Source organism: Macrobrachium nipponense, chromosome 28 (genome assembly GCF_015104395.2).
Source record: "Macrobrachium nipponense isolate FS-2020 chromosome 28, ASM1510439v2, whole genome shotgun sequence".
NCBI classification, from domain to species: domain Eukaryota; kingdom Metazoa; phylum Arthropoda; class Malacostraca; order Decapoda; family Palaemonidae; genus Macrobrachium; species Macrobrachium nipponense.
In genome coordinates this window covers 40,699,376-40,715,810 of record NC_087217.1, presented here as the reverse complement: position 1 = coordinate 40,715,810, position 16,435 = coordinate 40,699,376, and the positions used below count along the sequence as shown (strand labels likewise).

Here is a 16,435-nt window from a genome sequence, read left to right as displayed (position 1 = left end):
TCTGGTACTAAACGACCAAAAGGACGAGTGAAATTTTGGGCTTGGAATCTGGAATCAAATTCTAGAAAGACTAGGCAATGGTTCCTGCCAGCATGGTATGTTTGGCAAAAGAACTAAAACCTTTTTATTCCTGGATCAACGCTTTCAGATAAAGGATTCGTTGTCCAGGCAATGTATTTACGTTCTCATCTACAAAAGAAGATAAGGTTTAAACGTTTGCTGACAGAGTCTTTGGAATACGATGAGGGCTTAAAAAACCACTTCCCAGAAGGTTCGAAGAGATATTTAAGAGCTAGAAATCAGGAATCCTCCCAATTTCAGCTCAGAATCTCCTTAGACTTCCAGGCTCTTTCCCTGCCTTCGTGCAAGGATAGGGAAGATTTTGCAACAAGAGAACTCATCAACATGTAGGAAGAGTGCTCGTTAGCAACGGAAGTATCAAGTATGATCCTCCTCGGAGGAAGACTGGTCTCTCGGACTATTAGATTTCCTATCGTCTACTGGATGTAGCTGACTAAAATTACCTCCCCTTGTTACGGAGGCCATAAGCTCAAAGTGAAAGAATTTCTTCCACCCTTTTCCATTCTCCTGATGAACGATTGTGGATGTTCAGACTTTCGGACAATGTAGCGCCAATCAGGCGCCAAATGCCAAACAGGCGTAAAGACGCCAGAGCAAGACAGTCCAAATAAACACTGTCATTGTCTGATGAGGAGAAGGAGTAGGCCTCCAATCTGGCGCAGATGCGCTAGAGGCGAATAAATCAGGCAAATAAAGTGTCCGAGGTGGACATCGCCAGTTTTCATCGAGACTCTTAACAAGCTCGAATCTCCAGCAAGTGGGAGAAGTCAGCCAGGCGCGAGGAGCCAGCCAGACGCGAGGCGCCAGGCAAGAAAGCGCACAGCAGGCGCGAGGCGACAGCCAGGCGCGAGTGAGGCGCCAGCCAGGCGCGAGACGCCAGACTGGCGCGAGGCACCAGGCAAGCGCGAAGCGCCAGCCAGGCGCATGCCAGGCTCTGGGCTTCATCCAGAAGAGATCTATTTCAAAGAAAGCCCTGGTCTTCTTTGGAACAGTGGAATCTCTAAAGCACTTCTTGAGTAACTTGATGATTCCTTCAAACAGCTAAGAATTAAAAGCGCTTGAAGTGCGGGCTTTTAACAATTCTTGTTCTTTCCATAACAATATGTTGTGAGAGACATATTAGCTGTATTAACGGGAGATGCAACTCTGTGTTGACTTCTCTTTGCACGAAGTAGATCAAGTGGGCCTATGAGAGATCCTTCTCTCTTTGTTATACGTGTCCACGGATGCGTTGCTGGGATAGGGAGACGACACTGATCCTTAACTAGTGAATTAAAAAATTTTTTTTTTTTTTTAACATAAGTGTATTATTTTCTGGTGTTATTTGAAATGAGTTTGGGGATAGCTCTTTTCAAATTAAGCACAAACCCTCGTGTTAGGATCAGGTGATTGGGATCGGTGTTGTGCTCCTTAAATTATGCCAATAGGCATTGGTGTATTGTCATGTAAGTGGATAAGACCCCATTGACAAATGACCACTAGATTCTGTCAAGTAAGTGGATAAGACCCCATTGACAGATCTACAAGAACTCTTAGCCATAGGTCACATCCTCGCTGAGGCTCTTGAGATGAAGCAGACTACTAGCAATAGCTAGGAAGTCGACCCTTCGTCTAAACACATAGGAACCAAGGTTTTATTTATTTATTACCTACAACGTATGTTGTTTACCTGTATATTCAGTAATAGCTGTCTTTTACCCTCCACCAATGGTGTGAATCAGCTATGTATATATATCTGACGGGTAAGTTGAATGTATAAAAATGATATTATGATACAATAAAGTTTTATACATACTTACCTGGCAGATATATACAATTAAATGGCCCACCCAGCCTCCCCTCAGGAGACAGCTGGAAGAAAAAATATGAAAATTAGAAAACGGGTATGGCTTTCTATTCCCGCCACCACCAGCGGCGGGGGGGTAGATCACCTGACCTACCTGCCGCGTGTGCCGCGAAATTCGAATTTCTGTCGGGGACGACGGAGTAATAGCTATGTATATATCTGCCAGGTAAGTATGTATAAAACTTTATTGTATCATAACAATATCATATTTACTTTAAAACATTATTAATAATATTTCAAAGATTAATATGAACCATAATAGGATATTTTATGTATATTTGATGAAGGATGGTCTTTTTAGGGATACTTTGGTGTTTGCATGTTCCAGATAGGAGTTTATGGGCATTTTTAGAGGGGGGTTCCAAACATTCGCGGATTCTAACTATTCCAGGGGGGGTCTGGTACGCATCCCCCGTGAATACGGGGGGACCACTGTATATCATTGTTTATAGGTCAATTTAGCTTTATTATGAAATTTACTGGGGTGTTTTTGGAGGGCTTGGAACAGATTAGCCATTTTACATGTAAAATGTGGTCCAAGATACGAAAAACTCATGATACGAAAGGCGCCTCGGAACGGATTAATTTCGTATCTCGAGGTACTACTGTACTGTACACGTATTAGATATGTTGCCCATGAGATCAGATGATACTAAAGGTAAGAAGTGCAAGTGTAAATCTTTATCAATGCTAGAAAATGCTTATCCCATTAGGGAATAGTTTAGGCTTGATTCGCACAATAGGTCCGATTCGCACAATAGGTCCGGTCGCGATCCACTCTCGCTCTGTTCTCAGTCCTTGTTGGTTCAGACATCTGGCCTGCTCTCACTGCGGTCTCACCACCGGCTACGGAGGATGTGTGAGTTTTCTGAGGCCAATTTGGCAATAATCACCATTGCACTTTACAAGGATGAATGAAGAAGAAAGACAGCACTGATGTGCTTGCACCATACTATGTTAGAGTGAGAGAAGAGGCTTTCCCTCTGAAGAGAAATTTAATGAGGCCCTACCCAAGTTCACAGACTGAACATAATGTGGATAAAAGAATTTTTAATCATAGACTATCTAGAGCCAGGAGGATAGTTAGGTGTACATTTGGTATTCTAGTGCAAACCTTCTGAATTTATTTAAGGAAACTTAAAACTGTGCCTTCTAATGTTAATGTAATCATTACAACAACATGCATACTTCACAGTCTGATACACCCAAATATTGTTGCAATATCAGATACTTTTGTCATGCCTCCATCCAACACAGTACATCTAATGAGAGGAATTAGGAGGGTGAAATGTTACATCAGAGGCCTTTGGCGTGAGAGAAACGCTGAAAGATTGTTTTTAAACTCCCCAGTAGGTTCAGTGTTTTGGCAAAATGATAAAATAAAACTAAACAACATAGTTATTGTGTAGGAATATTGTTTAGTGATACTAAGAAATGCATTTCTGCAGTGGAAATTAGGCTATTATTATACATAATATATTGAATTTCTTTCTCTTAATATATATATAGTATATATACAGTAGTGCCCTGTACTTCGAACTTAAACCATTCCAGAAGGCTGTTTGAAGTACGATTTGTTCGAAATATGAAACAAATATCCCTGTAAGAAAAAGGGAATCAGAATAATTCATTCCAGCCAACCCCAAAAAGTCCCCCTTTTCACATTTTTTTCTTTTATTAATGTGTCCAAAAGTTAAATTAATAGTGTAAAGTAATGAAACAGTACATTATATGAAGTAAAATTTGCGAAATTTTGTTTTTTCTGTGTACGATTTACGAACTGTTTGGTAAAAATGGTGCCGGCTGGCTGTGGTGGGATGGAGGGAGGAGAGACAGGAACCCTTTGAGCAAACCGAGTTGGTTGCAGTATGCAAAGGTTGATAATAAAATCAATTTCATTCATATATTAGGTACAAGGATAGCATGTGTCTGATTGTGTGTATGAGAGAGAGAGAGAGTAATCAGCGTGTTTACACTTGGATCTAAAGTACACAAAAGAGATTAATTGTACCACAATACATCAACTTACTGTTGGCAAACAGTAGACTTTTAAAACAAACATGAGGATTTTGCAAACAATTAAGTAATAAGTCAAGAATGCAAGAAAAGGAGACATAAAATAACTTTTCACAAGGAAGCCATTTAAACAAACAATCGAAGGCATGCAGAAGCTGAAAGAAGCACCAGTTTGTTTATTACAGAGCTTAGTTACTTTTACAGTAGTAAAAAAATGTAAAAAGCAATTGTCACTAGATTGGTATTTTACTCTAACAAAAATAAAAGTGGTTTGGGTAAATTGAGTGTAAGTGAAAGAAATGGGCGAATAACCATCCCAGATCACCTGATAAGTCAGTGGGAAGCAGAGCCGTTCTTCTCTCTCTCTTTCTCTCTCTCTCTCTCTCTCTCGTCTCACTCAGCGCACCGAGGCGAACACTGACTCGAGCAAGCTTTTTATTTTTTTTTATTTTTACTGTTGCATTTTATAGTTTTCACATTTTATCCTTGTTAAATGTATTATAAAATAACATTTTATTTCTTATGTGAATTTGTACTGCTTTTACATACATATTTATAGTAAAGATTTTACTGTCTCTTCTCTCCTCAACAATACCACGACGCATGATAACTGAAAATCATTCATTCATTATTCCTCAAACATGTAAACCATCCCTCCCTCTACCTCAAGTTAGCTATGTAGCCCTACAATGACGAATGATTTTGTTAATCATTTATGCTAAATTTTATTACGAAAAGCTTTGTTCTTTCATTACTATTTTGTTAATATTGTTCAACTAGACTGTCTCACTTGGCACACCAAACACGGACTCAATTAAGACCTTTTTTTTTTTTTTTTTTTTTTTTTTTTTTTTTAGTTGGATTATTGGATTTTATTGATTGTTTTCATATTTTATATTGCATTAAATATACTGGGAAATTCCCTTTTTATGTGCATTGTTATTGCTTTTACATGCATACAGTAATATTTTAACTCTCTTCTCCTTCTCTCCTCAACATATCAACGCTCCCTCGTTCAGTCTCAAGTCAGCTGGGGGTGACGTCAACGTGGCTATGTACGATTTTATACATCTTTTATGCTAAATATTATATTGAAATCTAAATTTTTTATTAAATGCTCTATACCTTTCTTTATTTTGTGGAATATGGTTATCATTAAACTATATATTGTGAATGAAAAAAAAATTAATACAGTTTAAGTTGTAAGACCCAGTACACCATCGAATACAAGAATAAACTAGATAATTAGTCAGTTTGAAGTACGAGCATTTGTACGACAAATGATACCAAATTTTCTCGAAAATTTTGTTCGAAAAACAAAGTTCGACATAAGAAGCGTTTGACAAATGAGGTACCACTGTACAGGCAGTCCCCGGGTTATGACGGGGGTTCTGTTCTTGAGACTCATAACCTGAAAATCGTCGTAAGCCGGAACATCATAAAAAATCCTAAGAAAACCTTACTTTTAGTGCTTTGGGTGCATTCAAAACTATGTAAATTGCATTCTTATTGCATTTTTCATAAAAAAAAACCTTCAAATATTGATTATTTTGCATTTTTGTGTCATATTTCTTCTGCCAGATGAGCTTTGTAGGCGCCGTAACCCTGGAAATAATTTCTGAGGAATATAATTGAAATCCACCTTAACATTGTAAGCCGAACCCGTTGTAACCCCGGGGACTGCCTGTATAGTATAGTATGTATGTGTGTGTTTGTGTAATTTCTTTTTCAGTGGCTTAACAAAATTATTCTATAGGAATACTGTTTAGTAAGGCTAGGAAATGCATTTCCACAGTGGACATTAGGATACTATTATATAGACACTGAATTTCTTACTGCCTTCGCAACCCAGCTGCTGCCTACTAATTTCCACCCAGCTCCTTCTTTTTGCCAGATTATCACTATAGAGCAGCGAAGTCAGGTCGTATAATTCTGGTTTGCTTTTCACTAATTCTATTAACATTTCATCTGAAATCACAAACTCAAAGTAAGTTTTGTTGATGAATTTTGTTCAGTTTGTGCTTATGTTTTTGCTGGCTGTATACTTTAATCCTTATGTCAGTGATAAATAAAAGGAAAACTTTTTTAATAATTTACCTAACTTTCGCATGATCCCAAGGTGGTGTTTTTTCATTATTCATGTTATCATATGACAAAAGGTAACACAACCTGCTTTCACAAAGGCTGAATTTTGACTGGAGTGGAGCAGGACCGTGGCAACTGTGTTCACACAGGTGCTCACTGTCCGCTTTGCTCCACTCTCGCTCCAGTCAAGATATCTTTTGAAGGGACCATGACCGGAGCGAGAGCGGACCATGACCGCTACTGTGAATGCTTCCATTGAAATTCATGTAACAATATTGGACTGGACCAGGACTGGAGCAAGAGCAGATCGCAACCAGATCGTTATTGTGAATCAGGCCTTAGTGTTCACTTTCCTCAATAGATGTTGTGCTTTGTTTACGTTTTATGGCGACATTCAAATGCCCCATGATCGCCGAAATTCATTCATTATTTTTTTCATCCCACTATCCTCTACAATAAAAATAAATGACGAAGAAACTAATAGCGATAATTTTGAAATACCAAATTTAGGATATGAAAGTCACAGCTAAAAAATGTGCAGATTCTGAGAAAAGTTTTGTACTGTATTGACTTAGTTATGTATTGACTTACTAGTAGGCTAACTCAGGAATGTAGGCTAAATGTGTTAAATAAAGTGTCCACTCCCTTGCTCCAGCTCACTCGCCGTTTCCCACGCCTCACCAGGCACCAGCTGTTGGTAGTCTGGCGCTACCTGTTGGATGCCTGACAACACAGTCTCCTCTTTTAGCTTCGTAGACACTAGGTGATCTCTCACTGACCACCACTTGAACTGAACATTGTGAGCGTCGAGGAAGAGTTTCTCTGTGAAGTCTTCTTTTAAAAGTTTTGATCACGGAGAAGACAGATGCATGGCAAGAAGTGGCAAGTTCTCGCCAACTTTTGGCACAGTCAACTCTACTCAACTCTCCCGCGAACGAACCAGTTGTTGGAAGAGAATGCACTGTTTGGTGGGTGGATTCCTCTGCTCTCCCTTCAGGAAGCGTTTTTTCACTGAGGCGAATATGTTTTCCTAAGATTTGTGATTGCTATCCCGCTAATTCTGAGTAGAGTGGGCAAGAATTGTCATCCTCCTCTCTCTCTCTCTCTCTCTCTCTCTCTCTCTCTCTCTCTCTCTCTCTCTCTCTCTCTCTCTCTCTCTCTCTTTTCCCCCCCCCCCCCCCCCCCCCCCTCTACTCTCTGGATTATACTGGGCATGACCAGGGAATAATAGGAACGTTTATGGGGTTATACTCTCAGACTTTGGATGCGAGAGAGCCCATAGAAGCTTCCTTTCGGAATAGCTTCACCTTCTCTCTCTATCTCTCTCTCTCTCTTTTACTGAGATGAGATATTTTTATGGTACACGTATGTATAATATGCTTATTAATATTTTCATGATAATAATAATAATAATAATAATAATAATTTACAAAAATCATATGTGAAAGTATTTTACAAACACTACGATAATCTTTCCATTTCTCTCTCTCTCTATTTCTGCTATCTTCTCTCTCTCTCTCTCTCTCTCCCTTCATCTCTCTCTCTCTCTCTCTCTCTCTCTCTCTCTCTCTCTAGATTAATGCAGTAATAGGTTAGTAATTTTAGGTATATTTGAAGTAGGATGTTATTAAAGGTATACATATGGTATCTGAACTTTCAAGATAGGCAGTTCTAAGCATTTTTAGTGGTGGTTTGAACTATTCGCGGGTTTTAACTATTCACGGGGGTGTCTGGTACACATCCCCCGTGAATACGGTGGGAACACTGTACACTAAACTGGTTTCCGACATAGCCCACTACTTGGCAGAGTTCTGACTATGCTTTTCCTCATTTTATTCTTTTTCTCTTCGAAGTGAAGAAGAATTAGGCTGACGCTCGATCAACAGGAGCCTACGAATATACGTACTTGTATTCTTGCGACAAGCGTCTGTTATCAGTTGCACCATCCGAGTAATAGTCGCATACCCGAAGTTAATTCTTCTGGTGTGGGACTGAGATGAATAGTACCTTCTCTTAATAAACTTGAAACTGAGAACAGCCTTTCGAGACTCACAAGAGTTTCTGATTTTGACTGAGACGACTAGTGGTATTGTTCTTTTGGCAACAACACCGCAGTGTTGGCATTAGGGGGGGGGTACTTTCTTGTGTCGGTTAACATGAAGGTGCTCGAAGGTATTGTGGTGGGATCACAAGCTTAAAAACTGCCGGGCAAATCCCCCCCACATAAACCTAATCACTCCAGCTGCCAAACCCACCCTTAATCACACTTTCCTCTTTACACTACAGAATACAAGCGGGACAATTGACCTATACCTACACACAGAACAAAACAAAAAAAATAAACTCATGTACTTACCCAACTCCAGACACTCCGGGCTATGCTGTGCTGTCCACTGTTCAATGTCACTGAGTGTCTGTATTTTACCCTATACCAATCGAACCGTTCCGACGTCGAGTCCACTATTCAATCTGTCAGTGATGCCTTCTCCGATGAGGAAATCAACGTTGCATATACGAAATGCAAAGATCTGATACCAGAGAGCATTCTCAAGGAGCGATCCGCGAAGAACTTGTCCTCACACAAAAAAATATCATATATCACTAAGTGGCTAAGGACCTGCTCGGTGGAAATCTACGCCGACGACCCTTACAATCTGCCTCCAAAAGGGGCCCGGGCCCGCTGACCTAAGCCTACCCGCGGTGTGTAACCACACGGCAGAAAATGCCTTCCAAACAGCAAAATCCCTCTCAGAAATAATGGGAAAAAAAACTCAGAAAAAATCGAGGAGACAAATGATAAATTATCAAGAATCTGGGACGTGATCAAAGGACTGCAGGATTCCCTAGACAGTCTTAAAACGGTGGAAACAAATGATCTCACACGGATCTGGGATGCTATCAAAGGAGTGCAGGGATCGATTGACAATCGCACAGATAGCCACCAAACTCCTATGAATGCGGCATCCAGTTTTTCCTCGCCTCCCAGCAACACGGAAGTGCCCCCTTCACCTGTAGGCCGTTCTGAGGAGACAGTTGGTCCCCCAAACCTCCCTCCCTCCCCATTTGCCTCCGGTGGAAGATAGACCTCCGGTGATGATTACCAGCCCTTGTGATCCTCCCCACCCTATCTCTCCCCGCCAACCCCCATCGTAGATACAGATGAGAGTGATCTTGAGGGGTCTAGCGGCTGGCAGATACAAACAAGTAGAAAAAAGAGAAGATCCTCTCGTTTGGCCGCTAGACCGGAGCCAACATTCGAGTTGCACCTCGCCCGACACATGAGAAGAGATGGTCACGTAGCAATTCACAATCTGCGCTTCATCGGTGACGCTAGACGCCCATAGTGGAAAGAGTCAAGTTTCTCACTGGCTCTGACCCACTTACCTCTCACGAACTCCCATGTAGAAATAAACATAAAGTGGCTTACAGGATTACCTGCCTATTTCAACACCTCGACGTTCTTAAAGGCGAGAATTTCGGTCCTAATATATTAGTTTCAAGATATAACCTAAGCCGGGACCAACCACCCCCAGGGGAACTTACTGTCACTCCAACCAGGGTCATTTCCACCGCAGTGCCAGCCAAACCGCCCCACGGCGAGTGACTGCCCACTCCCCTGGATAGCCCCCATCCACCCAAATGATCAGCGCATTCATCCCCATACTTTCGTGGTAGCCGATGGATCACATTAAACATAAGTCTCTTGGAATATTTTTGGCCTCAATGCGGTTACATGTTCACTGTGCGTACCTAAACATAGCTCCTGCAAAAATCAGCGCATTCATCTCCCATCTTCGTGAGTAGCCATGGATACATTTAAACATAATCTCTTGGAATATTTTTTGGCCTCAAGCGGAACATTCCTTTCCTAAACATGCTCTGTTTCAAAAATTTCAACCGGCATCATTGCATTGCTAGAAACGCTCCTCTGGCCTCATGACCTTGCCATCTGCGATTCAATTCATGAAGACTTCAGAACCTTCTCGACTTCATCGATGCAAGTTACAGATCAAATCATAGCCGGTCGTCCGAAAGGGGGACTTTCTTTCCTGTGGCACAAATCGTTAGACAATTTGATAAAGGTGATGACCTACAGGAGTGACAGATTGCTTGGGCTTCAAGTGACAGTAAGGAACTCTAAAATCCTAATAATTAATGTTTATATGCCATGGGAAAATAACAATAATTTTGATCATTACTGCATGATCCTAGGGGAGTTACACAGTATTATTCAAGATTCTCCTGCTGATCATATTTGTATAATAGGGGACCTTAATTCTCACCCCACAAAACATTTTATAATGAACTTACTCGCTCTGTCAAAATCATGCTCTCCAAATTAGCGATGTAATGCTCCTCCCTCCCTCCTCCTACTCATATGTACATAATAGAGCGGACGCAATTACAACCTCCTGGCTGGACCACTGCATCAACATCTCCACAACTTCATGATTCTATTATGACCTGCAATATTCGCTACGATCTTGCAACGGGCTACGATCACAAATCCCATTACAGGTGTCATTCATACGCCATCCCTCCCTAAACCGTGAACCCACTAACTGACCGCCCTCCAGCTGTTAACTGGGAGTTTAAAAACCAACAAAAAACCGAGATACTTTAGGGCGACCACGGAAACCAGGTTGCGGTCAATAATTCAACCGGCTGACGCCTTACTGTGTACCAACACAAAATGCAGAAATGACCACCACAAGAGGGATCTGAATGAATTCTATTCGAACATAATCTCTGCTATGCTTGCTTCGGGCAGGACTGCCTTTAGATTCTGTCAAGGTAATTCTCGTAATATACCTGGTTGGAATGACTTGGTTGAAGGATCTGTATACATACTCACGGAAATGTTTTTACTGTGGAGGCAAAATGGCAGCCCGAGGAAGGACACACTGCATTACTAATGAGGCAGGCGAGAGCGCAATTCAAACTTGCTCTTAAGCACTGCAGGTTAAATGAAAAACAACTAAGAGCCAATGCAATGTCTAGAAACGTAGAATCTGGTGATTACCCTCGTCTTTGGAAAGATATCCAGTCCTTAAATCCCAAAACTAAAAAGCTATCACAGAGAGTAGGGGAAGCAGTCGGAGACGAGGCTATCGCAAGTATGTGGGGTGATAACTTCAAAAATATCCTGAATTGCATAAATGATCAGGATTCCCGAAGCGAGGTAGATAACCTCCTTAATGACAACATTCAATTTCATTTTGCAGACCGTATTACGCCAGGTAACATCAGCGATGCCATAAACAGCATACCTAATAATAAATCGCCCGGCTGTGATGGTCTTCCCGCAGAGGCTTTCAAATTTACATTTTGCTAGCTGCCTTATTCAATGCGTGCATAATTCACCAGTTTCTTCCAGACTCCCTACTCTTAGTTCACTTGATACCATTAATCAAAAACAAGCTAAAGGATGCAGCTGACCCTGGCAACTACCGGCCAATTGCAATCACAACGATCGCATCGAAGATACTTGAGTCGGTTCTTCTTGTGAGACTTCTCCCCTTTCTACACACCACTGACAACCAGTTCGGGTTTAAAGCAAACCACTCAACCGACACCTGCATCTACATACTGAAAGAATTGCTGAAGTACTACCTATCATCAGCATCTCCGGTTTTCCTGTGTTTCGTAGATGTGACAAAAGCATTTGACAGAGTAAACTACCTGAAGCTGCATAAAAGGGGCACACCCCTATATCTAATTGGCATTTTACATTGCTGGTTCTCCACACAGCAATTCTGTGTCAAATGGGGCAATGTATTATCGTACACCTTCGGCTCCCTAAACGGGCTTTGGCAAGGGGGCATTCTCTCTCCATACCTGTTTAATACGTACACAGATGCCTTGAATGTCAAACTGAACTCACTCCCAATCGGATGCACTGTCAATGAAACAACTATAAACAACCTCTGTTACGCCGACGATATGGTTCTGATTTCCCCATCAGTGCATGGCCTCCAACGACTCATCGACACTTGCCACCAATATGCAGAGGAATTTGATATAATCTACAACGAAACCAAGACCCAGTGCATGTCGCTGCTCCCGAGATTGCTTAAGCATATTGCAGAACCACAAATTTTCCTCGGAAACCATCGGCTGGAATTTGTGCGCGAATTTCCGTATTTGGGTCACATTATTACCGACGACCTAAAAGATACGGCAGACATCGAACAGAGGCGTCGTAAACTATGTGCAACTGGCAACATGATTGCAAGGAGGTTTGCCTTCTGTCACCGAGACGTGAAACTGCTGCTCTTCCGCTCGTACTGTTACAGTATCTATGGGTGTTCCCTCTGGACCTACTATACCCGAGAAACCATGAGACGTATCACTGTTGTGCACGAATGACCTTTTCTTTGGGAGACGGCCTCACAAAACACTCCACGCTACCCACCTCCGCCACACAGATGTTCTTAGAAAACCACCTGGACAATTTAAAAATCATTGTAAGGCGAACAATGTCCAGCCTGGTAACCCGAGTGAGAAACAGCGGCAACTCGCTCATACAAAGCATCCTAAGGAGTGAAGCAAGAAGAAGATCTAAATTGTGGGAAAGATGGGAAAATGAGGCCTTTGTCCCCTAAAGGACTTAATCTCTGTATTAGCAAGATGTCATCTGCAGATTTTGTCATTATTATATTTATTGCTGATATTTTATTGTTTCATTATTTATGTTATTACTATCAAGTTAAAGTTTCTTTATATATATATGATATATATATATATATATATATATATGTGCTGTGTGTAGTATGTGTATATATGTGTATATATGTATATATGTGTGTGTGTGAGGTATGTGTATATGTGTGTATATATGGATATATGTGTATATGATGTATGTGTGTAATGTATATTATAATAATTTAGAATTATGTATGTATGTGTATATCTATGTTGTTGTAATTCTATATATGTATATGTGTGTATGTATATATTGTGTATACAGTAGAGCCTCAGTTCTCGTCGATAATTCGTTCCAGAAGGAGCGTCGAAAATCGATTATTTCGAGAACTGAATCAAGTTTTCCCATAAGAAATAACTGAAAATGGATTAATCCGTTCTTGACCATCAGTTATTACCCTAACCTTGCCTTTTTATACAATACATTACATGTAAATTACAACTAAATAAGTTAAAAGTTAAATAAATATCATGTTAAACGTATATTTATAATTTTAAATGTATAATATACAGTATAAAAGAAAACTAGCCTAGCCCACGTCCAACCGATTGTTGACCAAGCGCCACAGGCTACCTAGGTAAATAGTAGTAAGTAGAACGTAGTGCAGTGGGTAGCATAAAACGTGTTGTAACATAACATAACACTTGAAAAGCAAGTCTAATTATTACAGTAAATTAATAACTATTAAAATTAAACCCAATTCATATTTATAAAAAACTTGCAAAATATTTGTCTACAGTAAGTCGGCATTTTAAGGATGCTAAACAAACCATAGCGCAGCCCTAGTGGTTTATATCGGGACTATGGTAGTAAACAAACCATATCTCGCTATAAGCCTAGAAACGTTTACATTCGATATTAATTTATGGTAAATCTTTTACGGAGTCGACTGCAAACTGTATACAAAATCGCTTGAAAATTATCTTTCAGTAAATGTAATGTTAAGATACTAACAATTTTGTTTCATAAATGTCCTTATAAAAAAGGTGCGTCTTTTACGGCAAATTATCCAATATCAGGGCTGGTTTCAAGCTTATTGGACTTTGACAATTATTATGGTACTGCATGGTACATATATACGTACGTATAAGTAAAAGAATCTTCTTAATGTCTTTAATTACTATACCATTACGTACCAGCATCTCTTGAGTTTAATATCAAGCCAACCTCTTTTTTTTTTTTTTTTTTTTTTTTTTTTTTTTTTTTTTTTTTTTTTTCTTTTTCTTTTTACGAGGACGCTTATAAACGAAGCATACAGATTGCGTTCGTTACCGCGCACGCGTTGCATTATGTAAACTGTGTACTACCAGACCTCATACGTAAACATTGACGTCTTTTTACAGTAGACATAAAAGAATCGTTCGTTAATTTCTATAATTATACTATACCATAGCGGCTTCTCTGATTAAGCTAAGGCTAACCTCCTCTTTACCAGCAAGCTTAACTAAGATTAAGATTGCGTTCGCTACCAAACGGCACACGTTACGTATGTGACAGTGGTTTCACTACCAAATTTCACACGTAAAACAATGACGTATTTTTACAGTAGATATAAAAGAATCTACTTAATAATATAACATATAATTATAAGATACCGTAGCAGATTCTGAAAGTAAACCTAAGGCCGGCCAGCTTTAAAAAAAAGCTTAGATTGCGTATGTAACTGGTTTCACTACCAAATCTTACACGTAAACATTGACGTATTACAGTATGACATAAAAGATTCTTAATTTCTTAATTACTACGCACTTAATATGGCATAGTGACTTCTCTGATATAAGCTATGACTAACTTCTTTCTTTACCGGCAAGCTTAACAAAGCTTAAAGGTTGCATTTGCTACCGAACCGCACATTGTAACCTACGTATGTAACATTGCCTTCACTCCAAACCTAACACTTAAATACGTATTGCCATTTGCTACTGAACGCGCGCCTCAAGTGTGAGCATGGCTTAGAATATTACGCTTGAAAAAAAAAATCAAGCAAGGATGCTTGATTAAATCTTTTTTTTCGCTCATCACTTTCATGCAGAGGAGAGGATAGACGAAACTTAAGGTTTATTTTGGAGTTGGAAATAATGGAAACATTTTGAAGAAGGAAAACGCGAGATGCCATGTAAACACTTTTCCATTATTTCAGAGATTAACAATAGCAAAAGGTTTTCATAGATAGCCAGTAGTAATGTTGGGACCCATGATGAATCAAAAGGTAACTGCGTATAGAGTTGATACCACCGAAAAAGCAAACGAAATGCGAGCAAGGTGTACAAGACACGACACGTTTGAATGTGTGTAAACATTACTTACATTAGTTGCGGACTTTAAAACAATGCCGAGTCGAGTGGCGTCACCAGTGTTACCAACCGTTTTGCTAAATTATGCTAGTCGGTCCAAGCAAGAATTTATGCCAAATATGGTGCAATTTCGTGCCAGAATTATGCTATTAATCTATCATTATCTCATTTCTCTAATGCATTTGAGCTAAAACAACGATGTAATGGAAATTTAAAACATTTATATATTAGGTGAAATGATACAAAGTGACGAACAGACAATATATAACTAATAATTTGATGATCTTTACATGTTAGGAAACTTCGTAATAAAACACCATTTTTCTTTAATAGATCACATACGCAATCACTAGTACACTATTTGATATGCAATCACTATTATACTATTTGACAAATGTGTGAAGATCACACATACAAATGTGAAGAAAAACAAAAAATTTTACTTATTACTGCATCATTATCATGCCACTCAGAACCATTTTTCTTTAACAGGGTCCACATAAACAATTAACTAAATACTTGAAAATTGAAAATTGTGTGAAAATTACTTCAAATATAACATTTTGTTATTTACTGATATTTACTGAAAAATTAAAACTAAAAAAAAAAAAGGTAAACAAAACAAACCAGTTCAAAACTAAAAAAAAAGGTAAACAACAAAACAACTCTACTCAAGAAGAAAAACATACGTACTTATTACTTGATCATTATCATGCCACTGAAACACTATTTTTCTTTAACAGATCACATACACAATGAATAAATACTTGAAAATTGTGTGAAAATCACTTCAGACATAATTAAAAATTTTGATAACTGAAAAAATAAAACTTAAAAAAGGAAAAAAAGTCATTCTTTACTCATGAAGAAAAAACATTATTAACACTTACTGATCGTTTGTCATGCCACTGTGGGTATTTATTTATATTCACAAAATTTAACATTCCTTAGTTGGGTTCAAACTTAGCAATTAACTCATTTGTTAGTGCTGCTTTTGAGGCAATTTCACTTGAAGATACATTCACTGTAGCTGTATATGAAATTGAGGAATTTTCTGCATTTTATTTAAAATTTTAGTGAAAATACATTCTAAAATTGTACTAGAACCCTAAGTGTGAAAGAAATTATGCTAAGCTCCAATTCTTGGGTCAAATTATGCTAAAAAAACATAGAAATTATGCTACATTTGGTAGCACTGATGACGCCAACTAGCAGCGGCTGGCTGGGAAACAGTTTTGTTTACAAACATCATATGGTCAGGAGGTCGGAAACTGGTTTTTTGGTTGAAAACAGATACAAAGTTTATTGGAAATTTAGTGGCGAAATCCGATTATGTCGAGTTCTAATACGGTCGTGAACCGGGTCTCTACTGTATATATATATATATATGTATGTATGTATGTGTAT

At 39.1% G+C, this 16,435-nt stretch overlaps 1 protein-coding gene across 2 annotated transcripts in view; it reads left to right on the top strand.

The window, feature by feature from the left end:
- LOC135201684 (DNA helicase MCM9-like) overlaps positions 1-16,435 on the top strand; it is a 722,480-nt gene that overhangs the window by 246,980 nt on the left and 459,065 nt on the right. The window lies entirely within an intron of this gene.